Source organism: Dipodomys merriami, unplaced genomic scaffold (assembly GCF_024711535.1).
Source record: "Dipodomys merriami isolate MVZ:Mamm:240054 unplaced genomic scaffold, mDipMer1.0.p SCAF_17, whole genome shotgun sequence".
NCBI lineage: Eukaryota > Metazoa > Chordata > Mammalia > Rodentia > Heteromyidae > Dipodomys > Dipodomys merriami.
Genome location: NW_027203048.1, coordinates 1,292,352 through 1,309,680, shown reverse-complemented (window position 1 = coordinate 1,309,680; position 17,329 = coordinate 1,292,352). Strand labels below are relative to the sequence as shown.

The 17,329-nt window shown below is 46.2% G+C and overlaps 1 protein-coding gene across 3 annotated transcripts in view; it reads left to right on the top strand.

Moving 5' to 3' along the window:
* Window positions 1-433: 433 nt before the first annotated feature.
* The window catches only part of Cyria (CYFIP related Rac1 interactor A), a 95,594-nt gene continuing 78,698 nt past the window's right edge, over window positions 434-17,329 (top strand). For all 3 annotated transcript variants that reach the window (XM_070025022.1, XM_070025020.1, XM_070025021.1), the window contains exon 1: window positions 434-516. The gene's annotated coding sequence lies outside the window, so the exon portion shown is untranslated. The remainder of the gene's footprint in view (window positions 517-17,329) is intronic.

Here is a 17,329-nt window from a genome sequence, read left to right as displayed (position 1 = left end):
AGGCTGAGAGAGGACAAGGGCTAGTGGGCCCGGTTGGCGCCAGATCCACAAGGCATCACTGGCCCAGGCAAGCCTGGGGATGCTTTTAGTGACCTGGGGTGGAATCCCGCCGGGGCGGGGCTGGAACGGGGCGTAGCCTGGACTGAGGTGGGGCGGGGCCTAGAGGGGGGCGTGTCCTAGCTGAGATCGGGAGGTTAGCACTAGAGGTAGGATTGTGCTAGGGGCTGGGCGTGGCCGAGATGGGGGGCGGGGCCATGCAGAGGGCGAGGCGACTGGTGCTAGGGGGCGGGGTCTGGAGAGTGGTGGGGCGGTACCGCACCTAAGGCGGGGCGAGTCGTGCTAGGGGCGGGGTCTTTTGGGGGCGGGGCCCGGCGAGGGGCGGGGAGGGGCGGGGCTCCGCGCCTTCTCGCTGGCTGCGGCGGCGGCGGCGGGAGAGGCTTCCACAGCGGCGGCGGCGGCGGCGGCGGCGGCAGCGGCGGAGCAGGCGGCCGAGCAGGGCGGCGGCGACTCTCTCGGGTGAGCGCAGTGGGGATGCGGCCCCGGGGCGCGGCGGGAAGCGCGGGCGGCGCTCTGTGGACCCTGGAGCTCCAGGAGATGCGGGGGCCCTCCGTGTGCGGGGCGAAGTGGAGCGGGCGCAGCCGACGCTGGCCATCCTTGCCCGGACACCTCGGGCAGCCTTGGGGGAGAGGCGGGAGTGGGGCGCGGGGCCCCGATCTTGGGGAGCCCTTCGCCCGCGATCCGGGCCAGGGGCCGCCAGGGGCCGGTCCCCTAATGGTACTCTTTTTCCCAGACCACCCCGTGGCCCCTCAGCCACTCCCATCCCATCCCCCAGGTATCTCCAGCCCCAGGGCCGTTCTTCCCGGGGACTCCAGCCCTCTGCCCCCCATCATCAGGTCCGCGACCCCCCACCCCACCCCGCCCATCATCCAGAGGCGCGGGCGAGCGTCCTCCCCGGCCCCCTGCGCACCCGGACCCTCTCCCGCCACCTGCCGCAGAGGTTCTGGGCAGCTCGGGCTGCTGTGCCTGGGACTCCCCCCACCCCCCCCCCCCCGGCCTCCCTCCTGGAACTCACAGCCGGAGTCTGGCCAGAGACGTTTGCTTCCCCAGCTTCGGGAACAATTTGACCCACTTCCCCAGACGCTGGTCTCAGGCCAGCCCTGCTTTTTGGATGGAGACACCTGTTTTGTCTCTCCCTTGAAAGGGCCGAGAACACCTCTGCCGGGAGTGTGCCCCGCAGGTCCTGTTCCTTCTCCAAGCTGCTCTGGCATGCTGGCCGGTGTCCCCAGAGACCAGGGCCAGGAGCTTCGGCATGGAAGGCCTTCCAAAGCCAGGCGCCAGAATCCCACAGCTACTCCTCAGAGAATCCAGGATGACGGGGGCCACCTTTTTGAACTCTGGGCCTGGCCTTCGTGTCCCATGGCCTTGTTTTCTAGGGAACACAGGGCAGGGCCAGCGGGCTGGAGTTCAGAGCCTTGGTGTCTCCTAAAACCCCAAAGACCTCCTTCATTTCTCTGTAAGAAACTTTCACCACCTCCTCTGGATGTGCCCAGACCCTTCTCACAGCCTTGAGTTCCTACCGCTGGGAACTCAAGACAGGCAGGGCTAGAATCTATGATGCCGCCAAGAGGAGAGCGGTTCCCGACCAGGTCTGGACTTGGGGGCCAGGGGGTCTTAGGATTGATGGGTCTGTTGGCTTTCACATAGCGCTGAGTGAGGCTCCAGGGCTTCTTCCCCGTGAAGAGAGGAGGCTGTTTTTTTCCTACGTGTTTCTGACTGTCTTGTGTTGCTATGGTGACAGTTTTTGCCTCTTCCTCCCTCTGACTCTTCTGGGAGCTGGATTTTATTGGTCTGTTGTCCTGTCTTTTATGGCTCTAATTTCTCCTTTCTACTTGCTCTGAAATAAACAGTCATAAATATGGGCGCTAGGCCCAGCTAGGGGCTGGTAGAACTTCACCTTCAGCAGATCCTGGGCTCCAGAGAGGGCAGAGAAAGGGAGTGAGGTGGGGTCCAACCTACCCACACTGCCTCCTGCTCTCAGCTCTGGGGAGGGAGGCAGCAGCATCCCAGGCTGGGGAGTACAGTAGGTAGCACACTGTCTGGGTGCTAATAATAGACTCCGAAAGCTTGCAGTAGCTCCCCGACATATGTACCTTCTTCACCTTTAGGAAAGTGCTGTAGGGGAGGGTGGCCTCCTCTTTTCAGATGAAAGAACTAAGCTGTATCAAGTAAGCTTGTATCCCTGAGGTCACACAGCTGTTAGCTCACAGTGAGCCCAGAGATTCTGTTGAATCAGAAGATAGTTACAGAGTCCCTGGCTTCCACTCTGCTGGGCTCCCTTGTCCTGCTCCTAGAAGGGTCTTGGCCCTCAGGAAGCTCCTTGGAAAGTTGTGCCTAGTTCCTCCACTCCTCTGGGGAGCTGCTGCACCCCTGTGAGGGCTAGCTGCCAGGGAGCTGCCTATGGTGTCTTTTGGACACCCTTGACCCCAAGTGTTGGGGGACTCAAGTTGAGAGCCGAGCAAAGCCACTGGTGACTTCCTGTTTTTACCCTGTACTGAAGAATTCGGTTTGCTTGTGCTCCCAGGGCCTTCATGCAACCGGATGAGTCAGGGACACAGAGCCCTGGGCGAGGAGTTCAGAGCCGGCTCAAGGGCCATAGGGTCACCCACTATCCAGTGTCAATGACAACCTCCAGTGCAGTTGCTCCCTCCTTTCCTGGTGATTTTTCTCTTTGTTTCCATTGCATTCTCCCTGCCACCCCCTTTGCATTGCTGTGCTGTAGTCTTGTTAATCCCAAACTGGAATGTATTTAGACAGCATGAAATCACAAAGGGGTCAGATGACAACCTTGTTCACTCCTGTGAACCTAAATTTCCCACCTTTAAAATGGACTTGACAACTTCTGTTCCACTGGCTTCATTTGCTTTTATTCAGATGGCTCACACATGTAAAACACACACACACACACACACACACACACACACACACACACACACACACACACACACACACACACACACACACGGAATGGAATAGCCTACAAAGAGTGTTTTGAATGGTTGAAAGTCTGAAAGACCCTTCATGTCCTCATCCAGTTGGGAGATGTTATAGTTAAAGAAACCCCTGAATGATTGAGAACTATTTCAGGATAATTAGTCCCTAACCTCTCAGGATTCAAGACATTACCTAAGTTCTCTCATGCAGCCTTTATGAGAAGACCACATCTTCACTGATGAGCCTTGCGTTTATGGAGATCCTACTTTGTGGGAAACTGAGGGTTAAAACATGAACACTAGTTCTGTCTCCCCCCCCCCCCCCCGCAAATGTACTGGGATGGGGATGGGGAGACACACCTGGAATGAGATCCTGGTAATATAGCCAGAGGACTGCTGTGGTCTGGAGAAGGGTGATGTGAGATGCAGAGATGGCTACCAGGCCAACCACTCCTTAGGTTGTGCATCAGGGCTGAAGTACAGCTGTCCTATTGCTGCCCATTTGGAAACTGTCAAAGCAATGGGCGGTTGATAGAGAATCCCTCACTCAGCTCTGGTGAACAGAGCAAGAGAGTGGGCCATGGCAGGGTGCCGGTCCTGCCTGCCCCCTTCTGTGAATGTTGACTCTTCCACTCATCTTAGCCTCTCTGGGTTCCCACTTCATCTGGCTTGAAACCCTTCCTCTGCAGCTGCGTGAATTGCTCCGGAAAGGCATCTTGGTAACTGTGAAGAAAGAGGGCTTTCGATTCCAATCTGAGTTCAAATTCTACTACTGCTGTGTCCTCGCTGTGGGATCCTAAAGTCATAGCTAACCTCTTTCTAGTTGCAATTCTTCTATCTGTAAAATTGCAGTAATTATACTTCCTTCTAAGAATTAAATGATCTTCTGTATTTATAGAGTTTGGCATGATGCCTATTTCACAGTAGACTTGCTGTTATTTAGTTATATTGATTAGGAAAAAGAAAGACTTTTCAGTTACTGGGCCTCTGAGTCCTCTTAGAACTATTGTGGTAGACAACTCCTTAGGTTGATTCTGGTCTTTGGAGATCCATTCATTTTCTGAGAACGGTAACAATTGCTCATGCTCAGGATCCTGGCACTGTAAGTTAATCATCCTGTTATCTCTCTCCAGATAAGCTGTGTACAACACTTCCATGACAGTGCTCCAAGGCCTACCATTCTTGTTAGCTCAGAGAGGAACCCACTTGAAATGGCAGCACAACTCAGAATTTCAGGACCATGTTGTGTTTATGACAACTTTAAAACGAATGCTTCATGCTTCCCCTCCCCTTTCGGTGTATATTTAGCTCATTCCTATTTTATTATATATTTATTTATTTTATTATTTGCTTTGTTTTGCCAGTATTAGGGCTTGAATTCAGAGCCTGGGAGCTATCCTTTAGCTTTTTCATTCAAGGCTGGCAATCTACCACTTGAGCCGTAGCTCTCCTTTTGTCTTTTTTGGCTGACTCATTGGAGATAAGAGTCTCATTGATTTCCCTGCCCAGGCTGACTCCAAACCAGGCCACTCAGACCTCAGCCTCCTGAGTAGCTAGGGATAGAGACATGAGCCACTGATGTCCGCTTTACTTATTTATTTGTTTTCAGCTGGTATAAGTAGGTAGGCATATGCATTTTCCTTAATCATTACTGTTAGAAAACAGAAAAAAATAAACAAAAGGTATATTTACTTGCAAAGTATCTGGCAGCTGATAAATGGCAGGACCTGAATACAGAACTAGGTCCTGCTTGCTCTTTTTACTGTAATGCACCAGTCTTGTCATTTCCTTGGCTGGTATGTCAGTGACCTAAAATAATTGTGTTTGGAGAATGCAAGCGGATTTTAATAGGGGTGGAACTGGTCAGTGCTGTAACTCAGACGCATAGTAAATATTTAGAGACTTTATTAGGGTTTTGCTCTCAGCACCGCATTAACAAGGCTTTTGGCAGCTGGCTGAGGATTTATTTTCGTAAGGCATGAGTGGGAGAGGAGTTTGACATGTCTGAGTAAAGAGAAAACACTTGATGACACTAGAAGTAGTTCCTTAGCACAGGAATGAATTACTGGTTTGTCATTGAATCACCCTGAGCTTTTGGACAGGTCAGGGTTTTATAATTGAACTTACGAATGGAAAGCACAACAGGTGCTTTCCTGGGCTATAAGGACAAGAAACCCAGTAAGTTAGACACATGGATGGATGGCTCCTCAGTGACATAGATGCACTCTGTCACTGTATCTGCCATTTAGGAAAATAGAAGTATTGAAAAACAATTATATAATTTCCCCCCTTGCCTTCCCTGGGTAATACAGAAGATCAATATTCTTGGTTTAAGCATCTCATTGGTCCAGTCAATCCACGTAGTGAGAACTGGCTCCACATTTTCTAACCATCTATTTACCAGGTCCAGCTAAAAACTGTGGACAGATGTTCTGTTACTTGCAATTATCTCAGGGCCCGAGACTGCTATCTGCTTATTTAATCACTTCACTTTCTAATAAAACAATTCTGTGTGGCATAGATAATTCGATTTTTTAAAAATGAAACAGACATAGAGCGCCCCAAAGAATCTATTTGCAGTTTTATGAGTGATGGAGCATAAAAGTGAAATCATTCATTCATATCACATATGTACAACATAGGTCCTTCACCCCTGCTGCCCTAAGGGTGTGAGTGTATAAGGGTGTGGGCAGTGTGGCCTTGTACCTGCCCTCAGGTAGCCCTCACTCTCCCAGAGAAGAAGAGGAGGATGCACATGTCCCAGTGATACAGACAAAGCACAGGAAGCTGGAGAATGAGAAAGATGCCGTTGTTTCAACTATTACTATAACAGAGCTCATTCTCCCCAACATGGGCATTGTTTGTGGGCCACCAGAATTCCTCCTGGCATGGTGCACAGGGAGAGATCATGAAACAGAAAAGCACATGTCCAGAAAGGCTGAGCTCCTGGGCTTGGCGCTCAGCTCCATACCTTACATCCCAGGTAAGGCTTTTAGTTTAATGATGACAAAGAGGAAACGTTGGATGTGATTACTTAAAAGGGCTTTTCCCTGTCAAGCTGGATGCTTCTAATAAGTTCTTGGACTCATTTATAGGAGCACAGGTCAAGAGAAACCTGGTTTGTCAAACAAGCTTGTTGACAAAGCTGGAGCTGGATTGCACCATGTATGTTTGCACAGAATGCTCCCAAAGAGAAGAGAAATCTTGTTCTCTCTTCCAGATAGGGAACTAACTTCTGATTAAGCATTCCAATAATAATTGGAAGTCAAGGCTATTGACAAGAGAAAAAGTAAAGAAAAGAAATGCAGGAGTAGAACACAGGCCCCAAGCGACAGCCAAGTTTCAGAACTTTCAGAGGTGTGAATGGGGAAAGGAGCTGGCTTCACAGATGCCTTTCAGACCACCATGTGTGCTTCAGTTTTAGCTTAATGTTCTATTTTAAGAACGTTGTTTTGCTTGATGATTTCCAAGTTTTAACAGAAATAGATATGTTTTCTGATCTTGACACTTTCTGATCTTGAGATGTAATGAACAATTCAGCTACCCCAGAAGTAATGAGCAACATACCTACCCTAGCTCCCTTCAAGTTCTCTCAAGCCCATTGGCGACCAAATACTGTTTCTTCTAGGAGCCTTTATCAGCCTAAATGTTATTCATCCCACATAGAGAGGCAGTGTGCTATGGAAAGCATAAATATAGAGTTAGAGAAGATCATGGAATATATATCCACACTCTACTTCGCCTTTGGCGAGGTGTCTTGTGTGTGTGTGTGTGTGTGTGTGTGTGTGTGTAAGAGAGAGAGAGAGAGAGAGACAGACAGACAGACAGACAGACAGACAACTAGGGCTTAGACTCAGGCCCCTGTGCTGTTACTTGGCTTCATTTCTCAAGGATAGCACTCTACAATTTGAGTTACGCCTCCACTTTTTGAGGTTAATTGGAGGTAAGAATCTCGTGGACTTTTCTGCCTAAGATGGCTTTGAACTCAATCGTCAGATCTCAGCTTCCTGAGTAGCTAGGATTACAGGTGTGAGCCAGCCATACATACCCTGCTGTCTCATCTTTTGGAGTCTTGTTTCCTTTGGTAAAATGTGGGCAGGGCAGCTTTCATTGATGGAGCAATGTAGGGTCTTGTCATTAGGTTTACAACAAGAAGGTAATAACCACTTTCAGCAATCATCTGAGGAACCTCAGAACAGGCACTAACCCCATTGCATAGATAGGGAAACAGAAGTCCAAAGCTCTGAAGGAACTTGTGTAATGCTGCTAGCCAGGAAAGCAGTGTTGCTAGTATGTCTGCAACCGTGTATGCATGCTTTCACTTCTCGTGATCTCTACCACCTGCACTATAAAAAAAAAGAAATAGGGCTACGTGTATGTGGGAAGCATGGAGTTTGTAAGCATGTGTCTTGGTAAAATACAGCAATTTCATGCTAGTGAGAGGTACCTTCACACCTTAAAATGGAAGTAAATAACATAGAAATGTAGTTTATACATTAACTGCTGTCCTGTGACATCCTTCAGTGTGTCCTGTGTCAGAAGATGCTATCCATCAGTAATGAGTGGAGCCTGGAGAGCATATGGGATATAGCCTTGCTGAACAGGTGCTCTATAACTCAGACCCTTCCCTGCACAGTTGGTGATCATAGGAACACAAGAGAACTATGTTCTCAGCTTATTATAGTCAGATGAAAGGGTCTCTCCGTGTAACTACTCTATAGAAAGTAAAAGAGATTAGATGAATATATAGGAGAACAGAGATTGAAAGGAGGGAGAGATGGGGGAGAGAGAGAGGGAGAGAGACACCAATGACTATTCCAAGGCTGGGACAGGACTGGACTTCAACTCTTACAACTCCGAAATACACAGGTAGTTTTTGCGCTTTTTTTGAAACAAATAAATCTGGATTGAAATCTTGGCTCTTCCAAATTTCCCCATTTGTATCCTGAGGTTCATAATGTTTGTCCCAGTGATAATATAAGAAAATAATGAATTAAATATTTATAAGTTCCCCCTCATTTTTGCCTGAAGTTTGAATAAAATTTGCTTGAAAAGTTTTGGTTATACCCTTTAGGTTCCTCTTCATTTATAGTTCTGGACGGGAAATGGCATGGTACTTCTCCTCCCTCTCACAATCCATTTCCAAATCCCCTAAGATAGAGCCATGAGCAATCCTTCCTCTGGGCTCCTACCACTAGCTTTTGAGTCTCCATTTTATATCAAGCCCCATATTAACTTAGCTATAGAATTTACTAGATTGAAACAATGATAATACAAGAATAAGGTTCTGTATCTACTATGTTATGTTATATTTTGTATTTTTTTTTCTTTTTCTTATTTTTTACACATGTGGGTTTTTTTTCTCCCTGGAATCCTCAGATTTGAAATCTCATCCTTAAATACCTTCACAAATAATAAGTGGGATCATATGTAATTTTCTCACATATATACATTCTCTTATTGTTAAGTTCAAACCTCCCAAACACTGCAAATGCTCATTAAGAAGCAAAATCTGGCCCAACTTTATAAGAGAATCCCACTTAGGAATGAATGAGGATTTTCAGCTAGACTATGAGAGCCCCAAACCTTTCTGGGAGTTGATATAATATGTGGCTGTCTATTTAGTTGCCTCTCTAAAGGATAAAGAATTTGGAATTCTATCTGAGCAAAATATTTTAAAGAAGGGTTTGTGGACTTCTGTTTTAAAAATACTTCAGGGGAGCCATTGTGTCCCTAAGATTGGGAAGACACAGAGGTGAGTGTCCCACCTTTGATCATGACAGTGTGGCAACATGGTTCATCTTATACTAATCAAAAGCATTCACGGACAGCTTTTATATTTTGTCAACTAAAAAAATAGGATATGGATTAAATGGCCAATCTTGGCACAAAAGCAAAACAATATATTGTTAACTGTTTTCAAATGCTTCACTGGAACCTAGGGACAAGTAGCTCATGCCTATAACCTTAACTACTTGGAGGCTGAGTGAGGAGAATCTCAATATGATGTTAGCCCAGGCAAAAAGTTCATGGAATCCCATTCAGCCAATAAAAAGCCGGGTGGGGCTGGGTAGGTGGCTCAGTGGTAGAGCGTTTGCCTTGCATGCATGAGGCTCTGGGTTCGATTCCTCAGCACCACATAAGCAAAAAAGAAAAAAGCCGGAAGTGGCACTGTGGTTCAAGTGGTAGAACTCTAGCCTTGAGCTGAAGAGCTGAGGGACAGCGCCCAGGCCCAGAGTTCAGGACCCATGACCAGACCAAAAAAAAAGCTGGGTGAAAATGCACACGTGTCATCCTCCCTGGTCAGCCTGAGCAAAAAGCAAGATTTTAATTGAAAAAAAAAAAAACACAAACATAAAAAGGCTGGGGGCAGACTTCAGGTGGTAGAGTTACTGCCTATCTAGTACAAATGTTAGCTCATAGCGAGACATGAATTCAAACCCCAAGGGTGGGGCGGGGGGAACGTTGTCATTAAGACAAAGTAATTTTTAAAAAATTCCTTAGGAGTAAAAATAAGCTGGGATTTTTTTTTTGATGGAGTGTGTCTTATAATGAAGGTTCACCATTGGCCTTGGGGGAAGGTAAAAGGGACTTTTTCAGTCTGACTCATCATTTTAGCTTTGTGAGGAGGAACCAGAGCCTGAGTGAACACAAGGAAGTGAAAATCTCTCAGGGGAGCATGAGAAGGTCTTGCCTCGTTGTTTGTCTGCTCTTAACTTGTTCAGTGATGGTGGGCATGTCACTTTCTTCTCTTGTCCCTTGGAACTGAATTTAAGCAAATGGTCTCCTCCTTTCCTTCATTGAGAGTCTAGGAGTGGAGGCCAGGGCCCCAGAGGACAGGAACAAGAGCTGGAATGAGAGGCACTACACTACCTGTTGTCTGCTTCTGTCCAGCCCCAGGCCGACTTGGAGTGATGCATAAAGTCTTCCTATGTATGGCTGGCCTTGATCTCCTCAGGGCTCTTCTGTTACTGCTTTCCTGACAGTAATCTCTGTGTACTATTGGCTGCTGTGTGTCTGATGTAGTTTGGCTCCACCATCTCCGCGGTCATTCATAGGGCTGAGGCTAGCAAGGGCTCAGGACCTGATAGGCAGATGACCGTAGCCCTGATGGTCAGTGGGTAGCAGCTGTTGTCACAGGTTGCCCTGCACTTTAATGCTACCCTGTGGCTAAGTACTCCTGAGGGTGTCAAAGAGGAGTTGTGTCAGCTCCCTATTGGAGAGCAGAGGTCTAGGGCTAGCTTTGCCCAAGGAAATGGAAGGATTCACAATTATGGTGACAACATTTGCCTAAAGGGATTGGGAACTAATGACTAATCAACTCCTTCCCTCCCCCTCCGCCATTTGTCTCTCTTTTTATCTTGTCTTATTATTTCTTCATCCTGTGCTTAATGTATCCTAATTTTAAGCATGGCCCCGATGAAAGCTTAAGTTTCTAGAACCTGGTGAGGTTTGACAAACCTGCCTCTCTCTGAGGTCCCACCTGCCCTTGGGACGACCTCTGCTAGCAGTAACTGTGGCAGAAGCCAGGGCCTGACCAGGGAGGGAGGTTTCCACAGTGGAGACGTGACAATAGAGTCTGAGAGTGTGCAGATCATTGGAGCCACATGAGAGCTGTGCATGTGACTTGCTTTGGGACACATCTAGATGAGGATGCATGTGGGATGCAGTCCCTGCTTTCAGAGGCCCAGTCCGGTGTGTGTGTGTGTGTGTGTGTGTGTGTGTGTGTGTGTGTGTGTGTGTGTGTGTGTGTGTGTGTGTGTGTTTATGCATGGTATGTGGATGGATGTGTGTGCATGATGTGTGAGTGAGCATGCATACTGTACTGTCTGTGGGACAGTTTGGATTTTGAGTGGGTGAAAGTCTGTGGATGTGCTCTCAGGGGGTGTCAGTGTGTGTGGTAGGAGGATGCCTGTTGTGTGAGTGGATAAGAATATCTGAGTTGCTGTTGTGAGTTTGAGTTGTGTCTGTGTGTGTGTGTGAGTGTGAATGTACCTGGTGCACGAGGTGGGGTGAAAGTGTGATACATATGCACACGTGTGTGCCTGGCATGTATGTGTTTGGGCTCCTTTGTACGTCTAGGGTTATGCTACCCAGGCAGTGCCCTGAGCACTCTGAGCCTAGCTCAGGTTGGCCCCTGGCCGTTGTGGAGCTCAGGAGTGGAATTAGCCTCTCACTGCTGAGGCTCAGGGGTCTTTTGTCCTTCAGCATCCAGCAGCCATGGAGAAGGGCGATATTGGCTGGCTGAAAGCAACTTGATTGTGTTTCTCATCCTTCTTCAGAACTACAAAACCCTATCAAATCTTATTCTAGACATGGTTTTGAAAACTCAAATAATCTGAGTATGAGAACAGAATAGAACTTCACCAGAATGCACATTTCTGCTTACTGAGCTGGCAAAGATGAGGCTGGGGGTGGGGCAGGGAGGGCACTGTGTGGGGAGTCCCTTGGGCTCTGAGTCTGCCTCTTAGCTTCTTACCCTGCCTAGCCTGGCAAAGCCTACTTCCCTCTCTGAACCTTAGTCCCTCCATCTCTACCAAGTAGGTAGGGGGTGCTGGCTGAGGCTGGGTCTGGACGCAGGTCTGGGCTCACTTGTCAACCCCACAAGTGTTCTTGTGGTAGGGTGGGCAGACTGACTGATCTCTTGTCTAGTTACTACTGTCAAGAGCTCTCGGCCCCATGAGAAGCTGGAGTTTCTTCTGAATGACTGAGGATGAGCATGGGAAAGCAACACAGGCATGAAAACATCAACACTTCCACAGCCCCTCCTTGAAGCTACCTGTGTGCCACAGCCCCTCCCTCCTGACCTGTCACACTGGGCATTCGGTAACCTGCCAGGAACTAAGAGGGTTGCATTCATTTATCTGTTAAACCTCAATTTCAGGAAATAGTTGAGTAGCTCATATAAACTAAAATAGCTACCCTGTGCTTACTAGTTTGTGGTATATTCATGTGAAGTATTTTTTTCCTAGCCAGTGATTTACCAAGACCCAATGTGGCCCTTAATTTTTTTTCAAAACTGTTTCAATTAATTATATTGATAAAAATGAGTTTTGTTACTTTAGTACCTATTCATTTGGCCAGTCTTTTAGTTAAGATTTTTTACCTTGCAAGGCAAGGGATTTTTATTCTTCTTCTGAAGATAAAGATACTGGTGTTAAGAACATTTGTTTTTAAACTTGATTTAAGACCTAGCACAAAAAGTCAGCACCAGATTTTGGGTGAAATCAGGCTCCGAAAGTTTCCTGTCTTCCCATACTGCATAGCTCACGTGCTTCCAGGTCACATTTTTTTTTTTTTTTAGTGAAAATGAAATCCTTTTTCCTGCCTTTACTGGAGTCTCTTAAGCCTCTCAGCAAATACAATCATAGTGAGATTTCTTTGTCTTTTTCCAGAATGGAGCTGCCTGGCTCTCCCTACATAATGGAAATGTTATGCATATACTATCTTGTATTTCTTTCTAACAAACTTTGTCATAGGCTTCCAAGAGTCCAGACACTGATCTGGAAACTTTCACACGTGTCATCTAATGGAAGAAGACGTTGTGGTTTTCATTATGTAAAGAGTAAAACTGAGAGGAAGAGCAATGCAGTTATTTACATGGAGGCAGATCTCATAGGAAGCCCTGTGGTTTGCTTTGTGAACCAGCAATTCACAGAACACAGTTCCCTGGGGTGCCTGAGATTGTGTGTTGGCCTGAAACGACAGACCCTTGGTTGAAGTCTGAGATCAAGTCCTGCCGACCCACCAGGTTCTACCCCCACAGTGTTGGTCTTCCCAAGTTTCTGTTTGTGGTCAGACCTCAAGCCCGTGGTTGTAGAGAAAGACACACTTCCTCTTGGCTTTTCCCACATTGCATCAGCCTGCACCATGTTTGGCTTATTTCTACTGGCCCAGACTCCCTTTTTTTTTTTTAAGTTTCATGGCTCATCATAGACTTGAGCATATTGTGCGTTGGCTTCATCTTATAGAAGAGCAAATGGTAATGTGACTTACCTAAAATCATATCTGAGCTGCATTTACTTTCCTAAACAGCCCCTTCATATGGACATTCTTCCATAATATGTCTCCAACCGATCACAACTTCATTCATCTATCCATGCCATCCATCATCCATCCACAGTCTATCCATCATTTATTTAAATCCATCTATCCACATCTATCCATCCATCCATATTAATCATCCATCCACATTTATCTGACATTCACCCATCCATTCACATTCACCCATCCACATCCACCCATTCATCCATTCACATCCAACAATCATCCATCATCCATATCCATCCACATCCATCCATTCATCATCCAGCATCCATCTACTTTTTCAATGGATATTTATTGAATACAATGAGTCAGGAACTGTTCTAGGTTAGTTTCTAAGAATCCAACAGTGAAACAAAGAGACAAAACTCCTTGGCCTCAGGGAGCTTATATTCTGCTAGGAAAAGGTAGACAGCAATATATAAACAGGTAAGAAGCTGATATGTATGTACAGTGAAGGAGGGCTGAAAGGGAACAAGTTGGTGTTTCAAGCAGAATGTTCTAGTTAAGCCTTACCGGAAGATCTGAAATAAGTGAGAAAACCGTGGGAAATGCTAAATCTGGAGCCACGGGTGCTGTGAAGAGATGGTAAGGAGACATGAAGACATGGCTAAGTGAACAAGTGGCAGGCAATTAGGTCAGCAAGCTGTCACCAGTAATACTATGATCTCTGTACTTCTGGGACTCCCTTGACCAATATCACTGACTTCAAATTTATTCTCCCAGATTTACTCCTTTGTTGAACAATACCAAGTGCTCCCAGAGGGCAAACCTAGGCTTTTACCTGTAGTACAAGAGTTCAGTGCCTGGGACAGAGAAAGAGTACAACTTTCCTGAACACCTCTGCTTGCTTGCTTGCTTCCTCTCTTCTCCCTTCCCTTCCCCTCCCTTGATTTTTTCTCCCCAGTTCTCCTCTCTGGTATTTGTAGTGAGTCAGGCACAGGCACTGTTCTCTCCCTGCCTCTCCCCTCCTCACCTATCCCGTGTGTGTGTGTGTGTGTGTGTGTGTGTGTGTGTGTGTGTGTGTGTGTGTGTGTGTGTGTGTGTGTGTGTGTGTGTGTGTGTGTGTGTGTGTGTGTGTGTGTGTGTGTGTGTGTGTGTGTGCTGGTACTGCCTGAGCTCTGTTCTTTAGAATTTTCACTCAAGCTGGAGTTCTACCACTTGGGCCACAGCTCTGCTTCCAGCTTTTTGTTTTTGTGGTTAATCAGAGATAATAGTCTTGGTATTTTCCTGCCCAGGTTGGTTTTGAACCAAGATCCTCAGATCCCAGCCCCCTGAGTAGTTAGAATTATAGGTATGAGCCACTGGCAGACACCACCTATTTGTTTGTTTGGGTTATTGTTGTTTTTAAAGCTGAGAGTCCTAAAGACGAGTTGAAACATGGGTCTTTTGAAAGAATACTGGCTCTACATCTCTCTCTCCAAGTTTTCTGTGGGGCAACATCAGGCAGGTAGAAATGCTTTGGAAAGGTGAAGGGCCAGAAAAATCTGGAAGTGAAGGTCTGAGAGAGGAGAGCGTTAATTACAGACTTTAGAAAGAGGAAGATGGTTTCTCTAGAACCTTCAGAGATTAACAGCAGGCAAGTTCCCTGCTGGGGACTGGTGTTTATTAAGAGTGACCACAGGCTGGAACAAGAAGGCTCTCAAGAAACCCTCAAGTGTGGTAGGATTTTTGCCAGGACTTTCCACTCACAAGACTGCTGACCCAGAGGGTGGGGAAGGGGGCTCCCACAAGACCTGAAAGGCTTTGTCTCTGGAGACCTTGGCCGAAAGCAAATAACCTTCTTCCCCTTACAGAGCAGAACATCAATCTTTGAGACACTGTGTTTCTTCTTAGGCAAGAAGTAATATTAGGAGTGCAGACAGGGGCTGGGGAAGAAGAGAAGAGTGCTAAGAAGAGCACAGGCCTCTGGTGACCACCAGGACCAGGTGCGTCTCCTGCACAGACTGCCCACTCCCACTTTCGTGTCCCTACCAGTCTCAGCCTGCATCCGTGGGACAAAAGGAAGTGCCTAGCAATGTGTACTCACTTAAAACACTTAGAGGGTGGTGATGAATGCAAATTGAAGCTTAAGGACATGCTGAGATTTGGAGGAGACTATTAGAGTATTTTCATAAGTGATGTACTTGGGTTCTCAACCATAGATGTGTGTGTGTGTGTGTGTGTGTGTGTGTGTGTATTCAGAAGTGCCACAGTTGTAAGATCACAGAATGCTTATTCATGAGAATTGAGGAAGACAGTAACTTCTTTTTAAAATTTGGTGGTCTCGGTGGTAAACTTGTTCAAAATAATTTCTTTTTAAAAACCAAAATTTATGTTTTTTCCCCTATTCTCTTCGGTGTGTTTTATTTTTTTTTTTTGTTTAACAACTGTTTCTTGTTTGGTTTTAGCTAGTACAAGGACTTGAACTTGGTGTCTTGTGCTTTCCCTTGGCTTTCCTTTGCTCAATATTGGTGCTCTACCACTCAAGCCATACCTCCACTTCCACTTCTGGCGTTTTTGCTGCTTGATTAGAGATAAGAGTCTCATGGGCTTTTCTGCCCAGGCTGGCTTCAAAATGTGGTCATCAAATCTCAACCTCCTAAATAACTCAGATTATAGGCATGAGCTACCAGTGCCTGGTCCAATTGTTTGTGAGAGTTGAAGAGTATACAAGCATTGCTGGGAGCTGAGGTGGGTGAAGTCCTGTCCTATGGGGCTGTACATTTTTGTAGATCAAAAGCACTTGCATTAAGATGGCTTGGTGCATGTTGTAAGTTTTATAAATGGGATCCCAAACAACAACAAATACCTCAGATACAATATATTATAAGAATAGAGAGTTAATTCTGTGTTGGCCAACGATCTAACTTGAGCATTCTTCTCTTCATACTTCCCCTTGGCCTCCCATTCAGGGATACTTGGATACAAGTTAAAAGACCTGTATGAATATCATGGTATGAACAACATGTCTATGAGAGACCTTGTTCACAAGATGATAGGTGGTGAGGTTTAGGATAAACTCTAAATTTGCTCACAGCTAAATTTTTACCAGCTTTACTCCTCATAGTGTGTCCTTCGCTATGTCTTTGCGCCTTCTTCTCGCCTTCAGAATTATTGGTTTATATTAATCTTTTGTTTCTGTAATTCAGTGCAGTGCTTCAACAATATAACATGTACGCATGTTTGTCTTATTACCCATTTATTGTTTTATTTAGTTGCTATTACAGTAATGAAGGAACAGTCAAGATGTTTGCTCAGTCTCTGAGGATGCTTGGTGCTATGTGGAAACTGCATCTGTGGGCAAAGGGATTAGATGGGGAGGGAGGAAGTATCCGAAGTCAGCCTAGTTTGGGTCAACCACGATGTGAATTGTCATGAGAAGCCACATCCCAGTCCTCCCAAAATAGCTCTGGAGAACCGAGCTTGCTGGTTAGCAGCTGAGCTGCTGTAGAATGCCTTCTGTATCTGCCTGCCGGCTAGGGTGGTAAAGCAGCTAGAACTATCTAAATTCATGATCAAGGTGACTCACTTGCCCCTTGTCTTTTCTAAGTGTAGGTAAAAGGGAAAGAGAACAAAGCAGAGAAAAAGAGCACTAGGTTTAAAGTGAAAACAATAAGAGCGAGAAAACTGCATTAGTCACTGAAGACAGTCTGCAAGTTTCTGACCTGAAGGTCGACTTCTGGACAAGGAATCAAGGCCAGGGTTCTTAACACTTATTTCCTGATTAAAAGTTACGGTACTCTGATTGTTGTCATTCCCTGTGGTGGTTCCAAACATGTAAGGGGAATGCTGTGAACACTTGTCATAGAGAACTAGGGAGCTCCTCTTTTGAGTTTAGAGAACCTTCCCCTGTCCAGAAAGGAACAGCCACACTCTAGGAGGAAAGTCACTCTTCAATGTGACCACAGGTACCTCCTCATCCTTGGGGGAAGAGCAGAGGCTGTCACCTGTTAAGTTGAAAATATTAGCAGCTCTGGCCTTTGGTTGTGGGTTTTGTTCATTGCACACCTCTTGTTCTTTTGCGCCATCACCCTTGATAATGAGAGACTGACCCAGAGACCAGTGAAACAGTTATGATGATGTTAGTATTGTTAACAAGTCCACACTTTGCAGAAGAGATTTTTCCATTTCCGTGGAGCAGTCTTGCTTTTTATTGCACTCAGTGATGACAAAAGTATGTTGTTTTTGTTCCTTTGCTTGTATCTTTTTACTGTTTGATTCTGAGCCATTGATTATGGACTGTATCTCTCCTGTAAAATGAATGCGATCCCTTTATATATCCAATATAATACATGTAAGTGTAAGATGATTTA